This window comes from Eurytemora carolleeae, unplaced genomic scaffold (assembly GCF_000591075.1).
Source record: "Eurytemora carolleeae unplaced genomic scaffold, Eaff_2.0 scaffold567, whole genome shotgun sequence".
Classification (NCBI taxonomy): Eukaryota; Metazoa; Arthropoda; class Copepoda; order Calanoida; family Temoridae; genus Eurytemora; species Eurytemora carolleeae.
In genome coordinates this window covers 131,448-153,846 of record NW_019396458.1, presented here as the reverse complement: position 1 = coordinate 153,846, position 22,399 = coordinate 131,448, and the positions used below count along the sequence as shown (strand labels likewise).

General features: G+C 33.7%; 1 protein-coding gene across 2 annotated transcripts in view; it reads right to left on the bottom strand.

Moving 5' to 3' along the window:
* Positions 1–16,398, bottom strand: part of LOC111703662 (uncharacterized) — a 64,327-nt gene extending 47,929 nt beyond the window's left edge. Inside the window, exon 1 of one of the 2 annotated variants that reach the window (XM_023475681.1) lies at positions 16,113–16,398. The gene's annotated coding sequence lies outside the window, so the exon portion shown is untranslated. Of the gene's footprint in view, positions 1–13,138; positions 13,208–16,112 lie in introns of those variants that run through there. The other variant, XM_023475682.1, reaches the window with a different exon arrangement.
* Between the last annotated feature and the right edge of the window lie 6,001 nt (positions 16,399–22,399).

Below are 22,399 nucleotides of genomic sequence, written 5' to 3'. Positions count from 1 at the left end.
GGCAATATTTATGAAGGAACGGGGGCAATATTTATGAAGGAACGGGGGCAATATTTATGAAGGAACGGGGGCAATATTTATGAAGGAACGGGGGCAATATTTTTGAAGGAACTGGGGATGACAGAACAATAATTTTTTTCACGCGATTTTAAAATTCTAACACCAGTTTGTGATACCGACCCTCTGTACTAAAAATGTATCATACTTTCAAAAAAACATTTTTTATCGACAAACTAAAATATTCAATAAAAAAAATTTTAATTAAAATAAAGTTGAAAATATTTAGCCCTGTGTCTCTATCTCTCGATCTTTCTATCCTGATTCTGCGACTCATTGATCTGAATTTGATCTGATTTTAATTAAATGATATTTGACTATGTGCGCAGAACTGTAATTCAAGAGCACACAAGCAAACCCGGTAATTTAGGGCGCAACTTAAATCAAACGCGGCATTAGCACAGCTTGCAATATTTTCACATTTATGTGTACAGCAGTAGGTCAAAGTGTACAAAAATGAGTGTACAGAATAACTCAAAGTGTACAGCAATTAGTCAGTACGTGTACAGCAATAAGCCAAAGTTTACAGCGATGAGTCAAACTGTGCAGCAATTAGTCCAAGTGTACAGCGATGAGCCAAAATCTACACCGTACATTGATGAGTGAAGTGTACACCAATGAGTCACGATGTACAGCAATCAGACAAATTGTAAAGCATTGAGCCAAATTGTACAGCAAGAAGTCAAATGTAAACTGAACAATATTAATTCACATGTACAGCGATGAGACAAAGTGTACAACATTAATTCAAAAGTGTACAGTGATGAGTCATCGTGTACAACATGAGCTAAAATGAACAGCAATACGTCAAAGTTTACAGCGATAAGCTAAACTGTACATAAATGAGCCAAAGTGTTAAGTGATGAGTAAAATTGTACAGCAATGAGTCAAAGTGTATAAGATTGAGTCAAAGTGTACAGTGATGAGTCAAAGTGTACAGTGATGAGTCAAAATGTACAGCGATGAGCCACGATAAAGTCAAAGTGTACACCAATGAGTCAAAATGTACTGCGATGAGCCAAAGTGTACACTTATAGCAATAAGTCAAAGTGTACAGCAATTATAATTTACATAAAAGTGTAAAGTTTTAAGCGGAGAAAGCTTTTTAGATCCATAAATCATTAAAAAAAAATCCAAAATAGAAATAAAACAATAAAGCAGCTAAAAACAAACAGATGTGCCTATAAAAGGCCTCGAATTTGAGATGTATATGGATGGAAATAACTCAACTTAACATAACCCAAGGTCATTTACTCATTAATATACATCAGACATAGACAGATAGATAGACAATAGACAGACATACGTCAAACAGATAGACAGATATACTTCAGACACAGGCAGAGGGTTAAATACAGATCTAATAGCCCAAACATCCGCTAATAAAAAGCTCTATGAAAAAGTTCGCTCTTTTAGAGAACCACAAATTGAAAAAAATCAACTATTGAAGAAAACATGGATATTTCTAAAATTCTTTTATTTAGAAACTTTTAGGAGTACAGTTGTGAATCAAATCTGCCACTTTTTAGGATCATTTGAACTTGCATCTATAGGTCGATCCTTTAACATGTGGATCAGTAAACTAAACAATAGAAGTAACAAAATAATATAATTTTAGTATTTTTCTAAATATTTCTCGGTCGGACCGACAAGAGCTAGAAAGTTCAGTTCGACAAATGGAGAGCTGCCTAGATGGGCAATTAGATAAACAAAAAATGTTTGGTTAAAAATTTCGGACAAAATAGAAATTTTAGTTAAAATTTTAACATTCTTGGAGGAGGAAATAGCATTCCAATCAACCTCCCCCACCCCAGCACCTCAATCTACTATCTGTTTGTTTCTACCTAAAAAGTGTTAAATTCTAATATTTTCCTTCTTTATCTCCACTGCATAATTCCGCACGTAGCTTAAGTAGAAAACCACATTTGAAAAGTATCAATTTTCAGGTAAAAAAACAGGAATATTTTAATTATTTTTGCTTCGACAAAGATTTTCAGGGTAGCGATATAAATTGGCAAATATAGCTACCAAACTCACTTTAACAAATTATAAAATCTGGGTGGGACAGGGTGTGGTCTGTATCCACTGTATGGGCCCCAGGTTACAACAACGCAAAAGAAATTAAAAAATTTGCATGAAAGTGTTCAACCACAATCTGACAATCTGACAATCTGACAATCTGACAATCTGACAATCTGACAATCTGACAATCTGACAATCTGACAAGAAATTAAAAATGTTTCACGAAAGTGTTCCAACCAATCTTTGCTTTTCTAGCACATTAATTAATTTTTTTTTGATTTCTTGTTAGTTTTGCATTTTAATTATTGAATTTAAGGAACTCGCAGAAAACTAGGAAATAAAACTGCTTCTAATTGACGTTTCTCTGAATAAGTGAATTGTGGATTGATGGTACAAAACAATGAAGGAAATTGACAGGATTCAATACTTATTCTATATAGATTAACGACATTATCTCCCTCATTATTCTATATAGATTAACGACATTATCTCCCTCATTATTCTATATAGATTAACGACATTATCTCCCTCATTATTCTATATAGATTAACGACATTATCTCCCTCATTATTCTATATAGATTAACGACATTATCTCCCTCATTATTCTATATAGATTAACGACATTATCTCCCTCATTATTCTATATAGATTAACGAAATTATCTCCCTCATTATTCTATATAGATTAACGACATTATCTCCCTCATTATTCTATATAGATTAACGACATTATCTCCCTCATTATTCTATATAGATTAACGACATTATCTCCCTCGTTATTCCTTACACAAAGGTTTAAAAGGTACTGTTGTACAGTGTACATTATAGCACGTGTGCAATAACGTTTTCATTGGTTCCCGGATTTTCTCCTAAATAAATTAGGATGTTTCCAAAATATTTTTTTTTCAATTGAAATGAAAATAAAATTGAAATCAACTTTTTATTTTGACCTCTGCTTTGTTTCAAAGCTTATATGATCTAGAAATAGCCATTGAAATAAGACAAGTGCACAAACGTTTCATAAAATTACCTATATACCACTACTGTTTTATTAATATTCTTATACATCTAAAAAGGCTTGAACCTTCTCGATAAAGAGAAAATTTCTTTTCCAAAAACTTTATAACACTGCGAACCACAATAACAGTGTTATAATAGTTGATCAGTCCATTTGCATTTAATCTGCCGAAATCAAAATGAACTCTTAATTCTAAGTAATTATTAAAATGAACAATAAATATTCAAATATGAAAAATCAATAAAGGTTTGAAGGTTAATTCCTGACGTTCAGGGAAAATAAGGCATAATCATGAAATATGTGCTTTGGGTTAAAAAAGGTCAGGACTAGAATATAAAAATGATTAAATGGTAGCCTTGCCTTGGCATCCCACTGAGCTTTTAGCTTTTATACTTAACCTACCCACAACATACACCCGAAACTGTTGGAAGAAATTCTAATATTTTGTTCGAATTATTGATCTTTTTGAGAGCATTATGAACAATTTTTAGTTATATTTAATTTATCAAAAGCATTACGAACATTTTGATAAAGATATCGAACTTATCGAAATTGTTTCGAACATTTTGTTAGAATAATCGAACTTATCGAAATTGTTACGAAATTTTGTAAGAAATATCGAACTTTTCGAAATTGTTAGGAACATTTTGATAGAAATATCGAACTTATCGAAAACACTACGAACATTGAATTCGAAATAACTAACTTACCTAAAGCATTACGGGCATTTCGAAAAATCAAACTTATCGTTTATCACAGTAATTTTGTTCGATTTAACGAACAGAATGTTAGAGATATAAATAACTGTGAGATATTTCTAACATTCTCTTCATAAAAACAAACAAAATGTTCAAAATGTTTTTGCCGGTCAACAATGTGTTCAAAAAAATTCAAAGAACGCTCCAAAAATACTAATTTTAAAAATAGTATAAGTTGACATAACATTTTTTTATGCATATTATTTTTATTTCAAGATAAATGCTGCATTATAATTATTAATACAGCGTGTAAAATTATGTTTTAAATATAAATGCACTGCAGTGATAAATGCTGTAGAAATGTACCATTATGAAATGCCATTCTTTTGGTTGGTTTGCAACAATTAAATTAAATCCCGCTAATCTAAAAAATTATTTAAACAAGTCCATGTTAAAACCAGCTCCTTATAAAGCAATGTAATTTTCTTTCAGAAAAATCAGAATTAATGGAAATACTGAGCCTCCATAAACCTTCACTGGGGTCATGTGAGGTCCAACAAAAAATTCGGGCCCGATCTGTTCAGCCGTTTTGGCGTTTATCTGTTACAAGCAAAGACAGACAAACAACGTATACATATCTATATCTATGATACAGTTACGAATGTAAGAAGTAACCAAAAAAACGTATAATGTCGTAAATAAGTGCTTACTTGCTAAATGGAATGTATAAAGCGCAGAATAGAATTCTTAAAAATGGAAGGAGTTAAGAATGGATGAATGGATTTTTTGAAAAATGCATTCTGAATGAATTTATTATCTTGCATGCAGTTGTCTTCAATTATGCAATCTTGGAAATATAAAGCAGCAAACAAAGAACAAATATTATTTTCAACAAATCTTGAATTTTAACAAACTTTATTCGCAAATATTTCTTTACTTCATAACGGAAACTCAAACAGGAGCATTTTAATTTAACTAAAAAACTCACTTTTTAACTAACTAAGGGATTGATTTGCTAACCTAACTATTATAATAACTAATTTACTAAACTCGCTAACAACAACCTATCTTTCTAACCATTTAACTCACTTTGAAACTATTAAATTTACTAAATCTTGAACTAACTTATCAATTACTATCCTAATCGACCAAAAAACCAACTTACTAACGTTACTTTAAATATCACTAACTCTTTTAACTAACTAACTCACATACTAACTAACCAACTCACTTACTAACTAACTCACATCCTAACTAACTAACTCACATCTTAACTAACTAACTCACATATTAACTAACCAACTCGCTTACTAACTAACCAACTCACTTACTAACTAACCAACTCACTCTCTAACCAACTCATTTATCAACTCACTTACCAATTCAACTACTATCAACTAACTTTCTGCCAAACTAACTAAAAAAAACTGCGTTGTGTCCTTGGTACGGTTGGTTTGCAAGCTATATTTGCGTGTACAAATACAAGTCTCAGGAGGGAGGGGGTGCAGAGCCGTCATTAACCCCGCACTTCAACATCCGAACCACTGGATTTGTAGAATGACATCCGAACCCCTCATGTAAACATCCGGGGTTCGGAGAGCATCTGCCGGGTTCGGATGTGGCTCTGCAACTCAGGAGGTTCGGATGTTAAATTGAGTGGATTAATGGCGGCTCTGCACCCCCACCCTCGACTAGCTAGACCAGCAAGATTAAACATAACATTCAAAATTACCCACCGCGTGCACGCAAATGCGCATTTAGATCTTTTGGCTCATTTCCCCAAACCCAGCACAGAATTATTTAACTATAAGAATATTTGTCAAAGAATTAATTCCCACAACCTGCCCCCTAAGCACCCCCCCCCCCCCCTCTTCTGTCTGCAAATGTAACCTCCCTATGTATAAAACTCCCAACAAAAAAAAACAATCAGATTCACTGTTACTCAGAATTGGGTCTCTCAGCAACTGTTATACAATATTACCTAATTAGGCGGCAGTCGTTTGGACTTTTTTATACACCCCCTCCCCCCCCCAACTCTCCTTCGTTTATACAATATAGTTCTGTTCTAAAATCCAATATTTTATTTATCCACAATTTAAATGCAACGCACAACTTGATGTGCGTAAAGTATTGGTTGCGCGTGCATCTCCAGACAGAACACTAAAAAGGACATATTTGTAAAAAGGACAGAACTCTGAAAGGACAGAATTCTAGAAAGGACAGATCTCTTAAAAGGACCGAACTTTAAAAAGGACAGAACACTAAAAAGGACATATTTGTACAAAGGACAGAATTCTATAGAGGACAGATCTCTTAAAAGGACAGAACACTATAAAGGACATATTTGTAAAAAGGACAAAACTCTGAAAGGACAGAATTCTTAAAAGACAGGACACTAAAAATGACAGAACACTGAAAAAGACAGAACTCTAAAAAGGACAAAACTCTTTAAGGACAGAACTCTAAAAAGGACAGAGCAGAATGGTACATGACATGAACTGCAGTATATGTGCAGTGTTAGATGCACTAAACTTCAAACATTGAAGACCTTACTTGCACTCACAGTCAGATAAATAGTAGTCAAGGGGCGTCAAAGAGTTAGGAGTAACCGGGGGGGGGGGGGGGGGGGGGGGGGGGGGGGGGGGGGGTTGAAAAATATAGATTATCTATCAAAAAAGGGGGTTTATGTAATGAACAAACCAATAGTTCTCTTCAATAATTTTCCGTGCTAATTTTGCGAGAGAAAAAAATGAAACTTTGCGACAAACTGAAATTCCTATAGCTTTGCTTCCATTGATGGTGTAAACCTTCAGACATCATAGTTTGAAATATCTAAGATCTACGACATTGAATTGCAAAGATATAGGGATTTTGGAAAATCAGAGTTTGTGACAAAGACTAAATTCCTGTTTCCGGTTAGGAAGTAAATTACATTACACTAAAGCACATTTCACGCGAGATTAAAATGTTTTATACTTGTAATCATAACTTCTCTTATTGAGCAGCTATTAAGAAGAACAAAAATATTTTAATTTTCTAATATGCAACAGGATAAGTTTTCGTTTCTCATACTTCGGCATAAAATCCAAACTGGAGGATCTACGAGGTCTCCAAGTTGTACCAGTATTGTCACGTGACCTTATCCTTCTGTTGAATTAAACACCAAACATACTTAAAAAAAATAAAAAATAAAAATCAAGAATTACAAAAACAAAATGGAGATTTTAAAAATTGTACAAAAATAAACAATCTTGAATAAGAAAAACAAGATGGATACTTTAAAACTTAGTTAATTTTAGCTCTACTGCACATTTATCCAGCGAGGCGTTATAATAAAACCAAGGAATTTACTATAAAATATCCCAAATTGTGATTCATCGAGTAATAATAAAATTACAAGTTAAATTAACATTTAATTCAAATAAGAGTGGAACAAGGGGAAGAATTTGGTAAACAATGGGCAAATTTTTTGTTTAATTACATTTTTTTAGTAAGAAAAAATTGTAGAATAAGTAATATATTGTCACAGGTAAAAGTACCTAAATTTTGGGTAGAAGTACATACATCAAAGTGCGCCAAAAAGCAGGAAAAGTACATATATCACAGTGCGCCAGATTGCAGGAAAAGTACATATATCACAGTGCGCCAGATTGCAGAGAAAATACATATATCACAGTGCGCCAGATTGCAGGAAAAGTGCATATATCACAGTGCGCCAGATTGCAGGAAAAGTACATATATCCCATATTATGGAAGAACGAATTGATTTCACGCCATATTCTCTACGCACACATTCTTCACGTTACGCGCGTTCAAAAGTGGCCTTAAACTTTTTTTAAAAAGAACAGACTTGGTTGAATCTAAGAGAGGTGATAAAGGTTTGAAAATGGAATACATTTTTTCAAGGTTTGCAGCAAGGGGTTAAGGTTTGAATTTCGGAATATTCATGGGGTTCTGTGTAGTGTGTATGCAACAATCTTTTATACTCGTACAATCTGGTAATCTTGCATTCATTGTGCTCAGTTCCCTCTCTTTCCACTTCAGTTGTTGGCGTCTATATCAATACAATGAAGACGACTTTTCTAGTTTCATTTTTAATTTCTTACAAGCTTTGTGTAAATTACAAGTTTACAAGTAAACACAGAGAAGCTGTTAATTGACAATTAGAAAGTCGTCTTCAATATTTCAATGTGTTGATATATACGACGACTGTATATATATATATATATTTAAAGGAACTGTAGACGTAGTTTGAAGTGACCAAATTCTGTTGTTATAAAACGGATTGACAACGGTACTCTTTAACATATGTCTGGTCATCGATAAAAACGTTTTCTTTCCTGGCTTAAAAAAGAATGGCACTGCCAGGCGGGGAAAGCCGAAAGGCCTAAGGGTACCGTTGTGAATGGAGGATTACTTAATTACGTCTACAGTAGTCCCTTTAAAAATACACTTTTTGTTTCAATCTTAGGTTTTGGCCTTTGTCACTTTAGTTTTGTTGATCACAATAATTAATCTTTAAAAATGCTTGAATCCCGAAAAGGAAATACCAAAGCCGGCTTTGTTCATGTTTACTTTCTTAAGTTTGAGGCCCAAGAAACCACAAATGTAAACAAATAAACCGTACACAAACACCACAGAGAAAAACCTTATTCAATGAGAAATAGTTTAAATATTTGCATTGGAAGACACATACTCAACAAAACAAAATAGTTTCGATGAACATAATTAAAGCAAAATATACAGCTTTATAGCAACAGGCTCCTCCCCCTACTCTACCCTCCCCCCCTTATTCTAACCCGACCCCCATCCCTCTCTCACCACTATTTCCTTTGGAAACATTACTAACATTTTATCACGTATCTGTTAATAAAAATTTGAAGTCAAAGTTGTAAAAACAGAAATTCTACATCTGAAGTCAATTAAATCTACGGTTTCGGCTTTTTATCACTATTAACCTCCTCTTCTCATTCCAATAACACCAATAACCTCTTATACCCACATTTGACCCCCCCAATAACCTATAAAAACCCCATTTTTATTTAACCTTAGATAACCCCAGTAACCTTCAATCATTTTGTAACATCCAATAACTACATTGTAACCTCCAATAACTCCATTGTAACCTCCAATAACCCCATTGTAACATCAAATAATTTCATTGTAACCTCCAATATCCCCATTGTAACCTCCAATAACCCCATTGTAACCTCCAAAAACTTCATTGTAACATTCAATAACCCCCTTTGTAACTTTTTCTAAGCTGTCATTGCCAAAAAAAACCCTGAAACCCTGGCCCTAGATGAGCCCCTAAAGGTATTTATCAAGTAATGACCTGAATACTGTATTAAAGTGTGTTCCTAACAGTTCTACAATCTTTACATATTTTAGGGAATAGAGGTTATTAGTTGGAGAGAGAGAGAGAGGAGGGGGCATTGGAGGTACTGGTCTACTGATCTACTAATCTACTGGTCTACTGGTCTACTGGTCTACTGGTCTACTGGTCTATTGGTCTATTGGTCTACTGGTCTACTGGTCTACTGGTCTACTGGTCTACTGGTCTACTGGTCTACTGGTCTACTAATCTACTGGTCTACTGGTCTACTACTCTACCGGTCTACCGGTCTACTGGTCTAATCTCTACAGTCTACAGTCTACTGTCTAGCTAAGTGTATAAAAAATGTGGCAAGGGATGATTTTTAGGAAAACCTACACCTCTGCATGTCGGGCCCTTCTGCAAAAACGGGTAAAATCTTAAAGTAAAGGGTTTAAAGATGAGTATCTATTTATCTATATGCAGGGTGTCCCAAAAAACATAGTACATAGTGAATTATTTAAATTGTCATCTTAATATTTTGATTAGAATTTCTTTCTGAAAACGAGTTTACACGTGAATTATCCGTTTTAAGATATCATTGTATATCGGTCTATCCAAGGTAATAAGGCAAGGAAAGTTAATTGCTGTTGCGTATTCTCTGCGTACGTATTGAAACCAGTTTTCTCAGAGTTACGCATTTTTAGTACTGATGTGTACTGTCTCTGGGCTGTAAAGTAAACACAATTGGCGGATGTCACAGCCTGACATGGATAGGATCTTTCACATAAAAAATTAATGAAAAATTTTGATCAAAGGAAACTGTTATGTGAATTATCAAAATTTTCTAAATTAAATGCTTTTATCCTCCTCGAATACTAAAGTAACACTGATACATCTATTCTTGATTACAAATACCCCCCAGAAAGAACCACAATTAACTTTCCTTGCCTTATTACCTTGGTACATGTGAAATAATAATAAGGCAAGAGTGAACCACGAGTTTAAATACTTTTTTTGCGTACGCCTTTATTTCGATACGCGTTACAGAAAAAGGTAAAATCACACCAAAAGCAAAATTGTAAACCCTCTTTTAAACTATGGTTTACAAATATAAATAAAAACCTGGAACCAAAAAAAATAGAATTTTTTTTATTTAAAAAAATTCTAATAGAGTAATAAAATAATTCATAGAGTAATAAAACGATTAGCTCAGATGTACACAACCAACCTCCCTATTAATTAATAGAGCGGTCGGTTGTATACATCACGTATCTAACACTGTACACTTGTTTATAAAGTGATCGTATTTCTAAGGGGGGTTTCATGGAATTGACCAATTTTTAGATTTTCTTTCTTTATTTAAATCCATATTAAGTGTCTATCTAATTATCAATACTAATTTTCAAAAAGCTACATAAAACCACCCCTTAGAAAAACGATCATTCTATATACAAGTGTACAGTGTTAGATACGTAAACATATCATGATGTATACAACCGACCACTCTATTAATAAATTAATAGGGAGGTCGGTTGTGTACATTTGAGCTAATCTTCACCTCTTCGTTTTATTACTCTATGGGTAGTGCTTATAAAAAAATCCTAATTTCTATGTAAAAAATCTACTTTTTCACACAAAATATATGATCTGTCATTTTGATACTCGAAATGTAAAGTATAAATTGTTATGTTCAATGTTAAAGAAGAAACAGAACATGTCGGGAAGTGACCTTAAAAACTGAATTATCATTGGTATATATTTATTATATAGATAAATTGATGGGAAACTTATTTTATTGAAAATAAATCTAAGTTTGAAGGTTACAGTTCTTCATGGAGCATAATTTAAACATTTTATGTACATTGTACAAAATGTACAATGTACATCTATATATATATGCCTGTAATATCTGTTTGTCTGTGTTTGTATGCCCGATCATAGCTCTTGAACCCCTTGACCGATTTGCCTAAAATTTTGATTGGGGAACTCGGGAGGGCCATGTGAATGTTTTTAGCTTGGTTTTCAGATTCTAGGTTGAAAGGGCAGACTTGTATAGCGAAATGAAGCTAAAATCATGATTTAAGACCAAGTGCGGGTAAACGGCGGGAGTAACTATGAGTTAACTGGTCATCGCCGGGTTTCCAGCTAGACAGAAAGACAGACAGACAGATGGAGAAGTAGACAGATACATAAATAAATGCATATATAGATAGATAGATAGAATTTAACGAACTGCACCATGTATGTATTTAAAGTCAAATGAATCCTGAAATTCTAAGAAGAAAAAACACTGAAATTAGGCAGCCGAGAAATTATCAGAAATACTGCAAATTTCTAGACATAATTTCAACATTTTGTGCAATTATTAATAAATTGGAATCTAGAAAGTTAATGAGGTATTTCTGTAGCTGATGGCGGTGATTATAAAGCGTGGTACAGCAGCTATATCTAACGAAAACAATAAATATCTTCTCAATACATCGTTAACCGGACAAAATTAACTCAACCCCCCCCCCCCCTCCTTTTCAAATAGGGGGGGGGGGATCCAAAAAAGAATGATATTAAAAGGTAAAGTTTTGACAAAACATCAATATTTCACACTTAACAATACCCCACCCCCCCTCTTCTTAACACCCCTACAGCTCACCCCTCCCTCCTCACTGCCTCTCTGTACCATAGCCCTCCCCCCATTCCTTCAATCATTGCCCACCCAACCCCCTGGATGGTTTTCCAATCCCCAATCCTTGCAAAAATCTGGATTTAAATAATTGTAAGCGTAATTTCAAGTGATGACCAATAATGCAAAAATGGTAATGCCTCTATCACGCGGTACCCATGTAACCTTATTCTGATAACTAATGTGGAAGATATTGCCGTTTTTCTAGATTTAAAAGTGTTTAATTCTATAATTCCTATATGTCTTTCTGCAGCAGAAATACGCAAGTAATATTTGTAGAGAACCCGTGCAATAGAAAATAATCAGTTTTCTAAATTATAAACATTGATATTAAGTTGATACTTGAACAGACAAAAGCTTATTAGGGTACCGTTGTAAATCGAACGATGTCATCTTTGCATGGAAGGCTACTTGAAACTACGGTTACAGTCCCTTTAAAGAGAATGTTCAAAAATAATGAAAAGGGAAGTATAAGGACAATCTTTCTGACTCAATTCAAGATTAATTTTTAATACATTCTTTCATACAATTTTTTTAAAATTATTTAAATTTTGATTTTATTACTTCTCGTTTTTTACAAATAAACAATGTTTCTTCAAAAAGTAAATCTGCTATGCTCCACTTCTGACCTACGCCAAATCCGCTATACTACACATCCGACCTACTAGCACGTGGTTTTACAACTGCTATATGGACTTGTGGCCGCAGCGCCCGGCCTCCTAGCCTGTCCTAACCTAACCCTCAAATAATACAAAAATAAACAGCTGGCGTTAGGTCCTATATTGCAGTAGGTCGGAAAGTTATTAGGTCGGAAGTTCAGTAAGGGGAATGTTGCGTGTAGACGATGTAATATTACCAGTATTTTTTATAAAATATCTCTTGTTTAATGGATAAGTATTGAGTTTGAACATAACAAAAAGAAAAATTCTAAAGATAAATTCTTTTCAAGATATAAAATAATGCTTAGAGCTAAATGTGATGTTCACAAGTCTACCGCTACTAAATGGTTATAGTTGCAAAAACGGGTGGTTTTTACGACTAAAATCTGGTTTAAAAACAGGGGGTCTAGGATTTGATTGCGGACTAAAAAGAGTATTAATTATGTAGAAGTTTAGTTCAAGTAATATAAAGAAAACGAACCCAGAGGAAATTGTTAGATTAAGAAGTTGAAAATAAAGATTTTCCAGCCAATAACTCTCCGCTGTGAGCACATTTTGGCAAGAGCGTTTGCAGAGGAGAAAAAAAAGAAACTATCCCCCCCCCCCACAAACTTTAACCCTTTCCCTATCCATATTCGGGGAAGGGGGGGGGAAGATTTGGCGCGGCGCGGCGAAAAGTCACTCATTACCTTACTTTTTATTCGTTCCTTCAATGTTCAAAAAAAGTTTCTACAACGAAGCAAAGATTCGAAAAGAAATTTCAAAAAATCTGAAAAATAACATGGTCTGACAAAAGGTTCAAGTTATACATTTTTAAGATCTTTAAAATAGCAATGATAGTTACAAATTATAGTAAGATAAGATAAGGGAAGGATTTGAAAAAAAACCATATAGGAGAAACCTGGAACCCCCGGGAAACCCCTAGAACCCCCCTGGAACCCCCATGGAACTCCCTGGAAATCCCTGGAACCCCCTGGAACCCCTGGAAAGAACAGAAAATAGGAAAACTAAAAATTTTAAAATTTGGGCAGAAAATTAGAGATTCGTTCCATGGGGCGAGGAATCTAAATTTTCTCTCATCTGCCATGATTAGCGGACTCAAGATTTATCTAACACTGTATATACAGGGTGTTCAAACCCCATTTTAGACTGTACACAGGGTGCCTAAAATTTATTAAATCATAAATCATGGTTTTTGTGAATAGGGTTAATAGAAATAGCTTCTACCGCTTTAAATTTAATAAGTTAATTCTGAAACACCCTGTATTTAGTTTAATTTAGCACTAAATATTCAGGGTGGTGGAGGGGGGGGGGTGATTTTAACGTCTCAATAACTTTCATTTACAAAAAAGAATTTGTGAGAAGGGGGGAGAGGGGGGATACAGTCTATCAATTAGTTTTTTTTTCGATTCATGTCATTATCCGTTAGATTCGGATAAAAACTCTCAATTTTCCAAACCATACGTTTCTTCGTTTCGCTTAATCTTAAAACATTCAACAATTAGACGAGGTTTTGACATGTTTTTGACGAGTTAATCCTTTCAGCTTTCAGAGCAACAGATTTCATTTCTTAAATTCTGATGAATCATTTAAAAGGAACCGAAACCACACTGGGTTTTCTTTTCTAAAAAACAGCAAAATCATTCTAGAGGGATAGACAACCAATCATTACTTTCAGGACCAGCATTAAAGGGACTAAGCATTAAAGGGACTAAGCATTAAAGGGACTAAGCATTAAAAGGACTAAGCATTAAAGGGACTAAGCATTAAAGGGACTAAGCATTAAAAGGACTAAGCATTAAAGGACTAAGCATTAAAGGGACTAAGCATTAAAAGGACTAAGCATTAAAGGACTAAGCATTAAAGGGACTAAGCATTAAAGGGACTAAGCATTAAAGGGACTAAGCATAAAAGGGACTAAGCATTAAAGGGACTAAGCATTAAAAGGACTAAGCATTAAAAGGACTAAGCATTAAAGGGACTACACATTTAAGGGACTAAGCATTAAGGGACTAAGCATTAAAGGGACTAAGCATTAAAAGGACTAAGCATTAAAGGGACTAAGCATTAAAGGGACTAAACATTTAAGGGACTAAGCATTAAAGGGACTAAGCATTAAAGGGGCTCAGTTCATCCAAATTTAAGTTCAAGATAATGGAGTTCAAGCCAATGAAGCTCAAGCTAATGGAGTTCAAGCCAATGGAGTTCTTGCCAATGAAGTTCAAGACAATGGAGTTCAAACCCAATCGAGTTCAAGCCAATGAAGTTCAAGACAATGGAGTTCAAGCCAATGGAGTTCAAGACAATGGAGTTTAAGCCAATGGAGTTGAAGCCATTGGAGTTCACGCCAATGGAGTTCATGCCAATGGAGTTCATGCCAATGGAATTCAAGATAATGGAGTTTAAGCCAATGGAGTTTAAGCCAATGGAGTTGAAGCCATTAGAGTTCACGCCAATGGAGTTCATGCCAATGGAGTTCATGCCAATGGAATTCAAGATAATGGAGTTTAAGCCAATGGAAATCAAGACAATGGAGTTCAAGCCAATAAAGTTCCAGACAATGAAGTTCATCCAAATAAAGTTCAGCCCAAGAAATTTCATCCAAATGAAGTTCAAGCCCAAGAAATTTCATCCAAATGAAGTTCAGTTCAAGAAATTTCATCCAAATGAAGTTCAGTTCAAGAAATTTCATCCAAATGAAGTTCAAGCCCAAGAAATTTCATCCAAATGAAGTTCAGTTCAAGAAATTTCATCCAAATGAAGAATTCAGCAGAATGATGTTTTAGCCCAAGGAAACTTTTAAAGGTGAGGCAAATAAATTTCAACCCAATGAAGTTCAACCAAATGAAGTTCAACCCAATGAAGTTCAACCAAATGAAGTTCAACCAAATGAAGTTCAACCCCCCAATAATATTAATGAAAAACGAGCAACGAACTTTTTAACCAAATGACTTTTATTGGCAATGAAAATAAAGTAACTTACGAAAAAACTGTTTTTATTAAATCGTGTGTGGGGGGGGGGGTGAAATCACCATAAAGCATAGTTAAAAGAAAGCATTTTTAATCCTAAAAATTACATATTAGTAAGAGAAATTGTAAGCATTTAGGGACGGATTATGAGCTTGGGTGTTAAAGTGACAAAATACATTTGTTGAAATACATTTCCCCATCAAGTAAATTTTAGTCATGTACCCTCTTAACAAATACAATCATAGACGTTAGATCTACTTCTTTATTTTACTTAGTAATTTGAAAAGTAAGCGCACAGAACATTAAATTGCAGGAGCAGAATTGCATAGAATTCGCAGAGCAAATTTAATATAGTAGATATTGCAGCAGATAGACGTCAAATTCGCAATTGTAAAAAAATTCTAGATGAAATATTCCACACTCTCCACACAATAGAATTCGCTGAACAATAGTTCAAAAAAAATAAAATGCTGTAATCCAGAATTCATTGTGTACAATTGTACAAAACCATGTACGAAATGTGTACAGATCATTCTACCAAAAATCGCCAGACGTGTACATTAAAAAATCTGCAAAATTATTTTCAAAAAGAGCGGGAACATGTAAAATATTCCCATGGGGGAAGGTATACTCTCTGGAGAGGTATATAAGCTGGAATGAGATAAATAGATAACCCTGGTTTGTGTAGGATACCTGTAGAACTGGTTTTAGGATAGGTCTGCCCCTGGACACTGGGTATAACACAGGTGAATACTTCACTCACTGTTTTTTCACGTAAATAATTAACACAGTTCACCAATATTATATTGAGTAGGATTAAATGTAAGTTTACACTATTATTTATTTATAAAAAACTCCAGCATATCTGTGAAGTATGCGTACTTTGATCACGATTAATACAAGTGCGTATATGTGGTTTCACAAAGACGGTCTCAACCTAACTGAGGAGTGAGGAGTGAGACTGAGAATGGTTGCGATGCAGCGATACAGTGTAGTTAGTAGTCATATGCTCCAACCTATAGTAGGTCCACCGGGTACACAATACACTGTATTATGGTACATCAGATCCGTAGCTAGGAATTTTTGTGAAGGGGGTGGCACAAATCTATATATAAATTTGGCTTGTCTGTCTGTTTGTCTGTTTGTTTGTTGCAATAAACGTCAAAACGGCTGAATTTTTTCTTCTTTGTTTTAAAGTGTAAACAAAAAGAACATGTTCACAATTTAAATAGAAGCATGGGCGCGAAGCGCCCTAAAAGCCTATAGTTTTATAAACTCAGATAAAAGTAACATAGGCCGGGGCGCGCTGTATGCAAAATATTTGTTCGACCTAGAAAAAATGGTCTAAATTAAGATAACTTGAAATTACTTGATAACTTATCTTATACTTATATCCCTTATATCCCTTATATCCCTTATATCCCTTATATCCCTTATATCCCTTATATCCCTTATATCCCTTATATTCCTTATTTCCCTTATATCCCTTATATCCCTTATATCCCTAATATCCCTTATATCCCTAATATCCCTAATATCCCTTATATCCCTTATATCCCTTATATCCCTTATATCCCTTATATCCCCTATAGACTGTATCTATTATTGTATATGAATAAAAATCAATAAAGCAATGCACTGAGTTTCTCAAATATTCAACGAGTCGGTTTTTCTTACAATATATTTATATACAAGATGCAAAAAATACAAACTTTAAATCGAACGATACTTATACAAACTAAATATTAAGAATCAAATCAGTTTCATCAAATAGGGGAATTCTTCAAGGGAACCTCAATTCAAGGGAGCTGACGATCAACTGCCTCTCCTCCTTCGATTTTGCTTTATCCTAGGATCGCATTTAACCCTAGCTACCCCGGGGTTGTTCCGCCCCCTCCCCAACGCTTGGGCCTTCAAGATAACGGAAAATTCGGCGTCGCTTGGGTTATTTATAGAATCCAAATGCAAACTCAAATAAATCCGTTAGGATTCAAAATAGGACTCTAAAGTCCAACCGTAGGGTTAAAGCATGGGGGGGGGAAGGGGGCATGATTCCCCTTGGTAGCTATGATCTCAGCGATCCAAAAAATCCTTGAATTGCTGATCGTAAAAGATCAACAAAACTCGCCCACTGTTACACTATTTCCACTCTTTCCACCCAACGATATTATAGTGTATAGAGTGATGATGTACGCTAATCCTTTACTAATCTTATAGGCCATCAACCAAGGTACTAATCAAAGGAAAGCTATTTCAGAGGTATACACATTTTTTTGTACTGCAGTGTACTGTCTTTTGGCGGAAAAGTAAACACAAGACGGATGTCACAGCCTGACATGGAATCAATTTTCACAAAAATAATCTATGAAATATTCTGGTCATAGGAAACTATTATGTGAATTTTCAAATTCATCAAAATTAAATGCTTTACTTGCTTTAAATGCTATTCTTGTTTACAAATTCCGCCCAGAGAGAACTGGTTTCAATATGTACGCAGAGTGTATACGCGACCGCAATTAACTTTCCAGTTGCATTAGTACCTTGCCATGAACTATACCGAGAGCGTACTGCATATTTGTTTATTATAAGGAGATTCCGGCCTAACCGAAAGTATATCATTATTAATAAACAATTGTAAGTGTACAGTACAGCTAACTGAGCACTCAGGTAGAGAACTATCATCCCCCTGTTTCCACCTCACTTTAAAACCAGAAAATTAATATGTTTTGAAAATCTATTTTTTACCACATACAGCATACTTGATCCTATAAGCCAGAGAAATTTATGATTTTTTTCTTTAGATAATAAAATGATAAAATTAGTAAGATCTAGAAAAGCTAACAAAAGATTTAAGTTTCAGGCTCTCTTCTGTTTCTTGAACTTACTACGCTAAGTTAGTCCGGGTTAGATCACTTATACGCATATTCTAACTGTACATTTGTACAGTATTCTAACTAACCACACAAATACAGTTCTGAACTTCTTTTGGCTTCCCCTAGCTTGGCCTGGCCTTGCAGAACATATTAAATGTTTACAATAGCCTTTTGCCTTGAGAATTGAGAAAGATAAACAATATTTTTTGTTGAACAAACTAGTATAATTTGTACAATAACATTGTTTTTCTTATTCCTCTGATGCTGATTTTCTTTTCATTCTGCAGGGGGGACCCGCACTGTTTATTTGTACACCCTGTGTAAAAAATTTGAATAATATATCTGATAATACAAATTATGATTTTAATGCAACAACAGCAAATTTGCCCGGGTGAGACTGAGAAATCGGTTTTCTAAGGTTTGCAAACGTATACTTTAATATAAGCCTGATATTGCAAAAATTTGCCTAAAAGGCGTCATTTAGTATTTTATGATTTAGAATTATTATTTATTATTCACACGACATATTAGAAGCCCAGCAAATATATTCACTCTTAAAGTTGGTTTAAAGCAAAATATAAAGATGGATATTCTATGATTCTCAAAGATACCCTAGCTATAAATCTTAGATTGATCAATAATCAATAAGAATAGGTGAATAGGTGAATAGATGAATAGATGAATAGATGAATAGGTGAATAGGTGAATAGATGAATAGATGAATAGACGAATAGATGAATAGTTGTATATGTGAATAGATGAATGAACAAATATATGAATAGATGAATATGTGAATAGGTGAATAGGTGAATAGATGAATAGATGAATAGATGAATAGATGAATAGGTAATGATGAATAAATGAATATATGAATAGATAAATTTATAAATTATAGGTAAATAGTTTAATATATTAATAGATTAATATATGAATATATGAATATATGAATAGATGAATAGGTGAATATATGAATAGATGAATAGATGAATAGATAAAAGGATGAATAGATGGATAGATGAATAGATGAATAGATGAAAAGAATGACAACTATTTGAATAACAAATCATTTCTGTATATTCACTCTGTTTTTATTGCGCTTTCTAAAATTAAGAAATATAAAAAGTTGAGAAAAAGATAATGATTTCGTCAAATATAAACATCCGTTTCTTTACGTCCTTTTTCCATTCTCTCAAAAATATTTGGAATTAAATAATTGGTTGCCAAGTGTTCACCCCTTGGTTTAGATTATAACTAAGAGGACTAGAAATCCTGCCCCTCAAGTTCTTCATTGCTGAGAGATGCCCTTTGTAAACTTCTTATTAGAAATTCTTTATTATCATTTTAAACAAAAACTTCTAGGACTGTTTCACCGAGAATTTCAAGGAAAAAAAGATACATTGTGTTTGGAAGATATGTTTCTGGATACATTGTGTTTGGAAGATATGTTACTGGATACATTGTGTTTGGCAGATTTGGTACTGGATACATTGTGTTTGGAAGATATGTTTCTGGATACATTGTGTTTGAATGATATGTTTGTGGATACATTGTGTTTGGAAGATATGTTTCTGGATACATTGTGTTTGGAAGATATGTTTCTGGATTCATTGTGCTTGGAAGATGTGTTTCTGGATACATTGTGTTTGTAATACTATGTTACGAGGATACATTGTGTGTTTAAAAATTGTGTTAAACGGATACATTGTGTTTGTAAAACTGTGTTTCAAGTTTGCATTGTGTTTTGAATATTGTGTTTGAAGAACATACAATTTAAATTTAAACTCATTTTTAGGTTTTTTTATTGGTGTTTCTCAGTTTTTAAAGATCCTTGATATTTTTAAGTAAGGCCACGACCCCCCCCCCATATATAGGTATTTGAATCCATTTCTGTTTCAGAACTCTGAGTATCCAAACAGCAGAGTATTACCAATATTAGTATGTAGAAAAAGGTCTGGTTTCTAAACCTTCGCACTGTGCACCCAAAAAAACAGAGCACACAAGAACACTAGGTTCCACTCGCCCCGGGCACACTGTACATAGCAGGAACATTGTTCCTTATTATAAATAGATGATACAGAGTCAACCACACAAGATGAGATTTTTATCACGACCTGAAACTAGATTTGAAATCAGGCAGTTAAATTTGGACTTTTTTGTTTGATTAAGTTTTTAAATGGTTTTTTTATTATGATCTGGCAAAGAAAGACACAATGTACTGAATGAATTCCGTACAGTCGTCTCTAAAGGGGGGCATGCCCCTTAAAAAAAGCTTGCCCCCACCTTAAGGAGGGCAAGAAGTCCATAACAGGGGGTTCATATAGTTTAAAAAATTGATAATTTTCTCGAACATTTGAAAAAAATATGCTCCCACAGTATAATTAAATTTATAAGAAAAAGAAAATTAAATGGTTTCGTGGGCATCAACTTTTAGATTGCATTACCATGATTTATGAAATGAATATTATTAAAAATTAATGAATTGGTGAGTTTTCAATCAAGTTTATGTTAAATGTTTGAAGATCAATAAAATCAAACCATAATTTTGGTTTTAGAAACAAAATACGAAAACATAAGAAATATAAAGACATCAAAACATTTATAAATAGTTCTTTATCATAAAATATATCCTAATGCATCTTTACATTTGACTATCTAGCTTTGGAAGTTCTAGCTAGAACATTCCCGTGGTTCTACCGAGTTCCTAAATCAAAATTTAAGCATGTAAAACGTTAAAGTATAAAGTAGATTTGAGCATGAAAAACGTTAAAATAAAGTAAATTTGAGCATGTAAATGTTAAAGTAAAGTAAATTTGAGCATGTAAGACGTTTAAATAAAGTAAATTTGAGCATGTAAAACGTTAAAATAAAGTAAATTTGAGCATTTAAAACGTTAAAATAAAGTAAATTTGAGCATGTAAATGTTAAAGTAAAGTAAATTTGAGCATTTAACATGTTAAAATAAAGTAAATTGTACGTAAGATTGAAATTTAAAATCTTTTCTGTTTACAATTATAAATCCTATTAAAGAAGAGACATTTTTTAATTTCTGTTATGTAACTAGAGACCGAATTTAGAAGAGTTTGAGCCGAAGTTTTGATGTAAGCCGCGGCTCAAATATGGTTGGTTCCACTTAAAATCGTATTCAATGTTTCAAGATTTAAGCTGGTGCTCAATTAAAACCGGTTTTGGTGGATATACGACGCGGCTTAAATTAATTAAACTCGGATACAGATAACTTTGCTTTGCTTGTTCGTAAAGACTGGTTTGTAAAAAAAACTACAGGAGCTACAAGGTCACAACGTCGTACCAGTAATATCGCATAATTTCTTTCTGCATAGTTTGCAGTGCCTATTGAACTGAAAACTTTAGAATTGTGTATTATTTATGCTTGATCTCCTATTTTTGTTAATCTGCAGATTACTGTCATTTTTATTTTGACATCCAGGAAAGTGTCTATAATTCAACAATCAGAGTACCGAGTACCAATAAGAAGCCGGGAAATTTTGACCACAATCAATTAGAGAACTCTCATTGGTTGGAACCCAGGAGGGATATCCAAAAGAGAGGATTAAGAAGAAAATCAGAAGTGTCCGAAAAGGATATTGAGATTAAGCTAACGGGATACAAGTAACCAAAACAACAGTTTCTGTCAAATATTTTTGAACATCCTGTAACTGTTTGTGTGTTTGGTAACGGATTAACCCTGTTATTTACACAATACTTTCCTATTGTTTATTGCACTGTGTGCTCACCAGTCACATCGGGTTAAAGGTTTATATCTTTTCTATTCAAACCTAACCGTTCTGCCAGCCTGGAGTGCGGTTAACGTTTATTTAATATTTCGTATTTTGATGGGTTTACGAAGGATTAAAACCTGAATTTAATTGATTTAAGGCAGGCCGTATCTAACGGCCTTTGTTTCAAGAAGCTTAAAGCTAGTACACATTTTTGTAAATAAAAAATAATTTTATTCATTTATTTTAAATGCTTTTTTTTACAATTTCTTACTTCTCAACAGGGAATAAACTAAAGAGATAAACTTTATAACTAAAAATATCTCTTTAAAATCATCGGTTTTACTTTTAGAATTCAAAAACTTTCAAATTT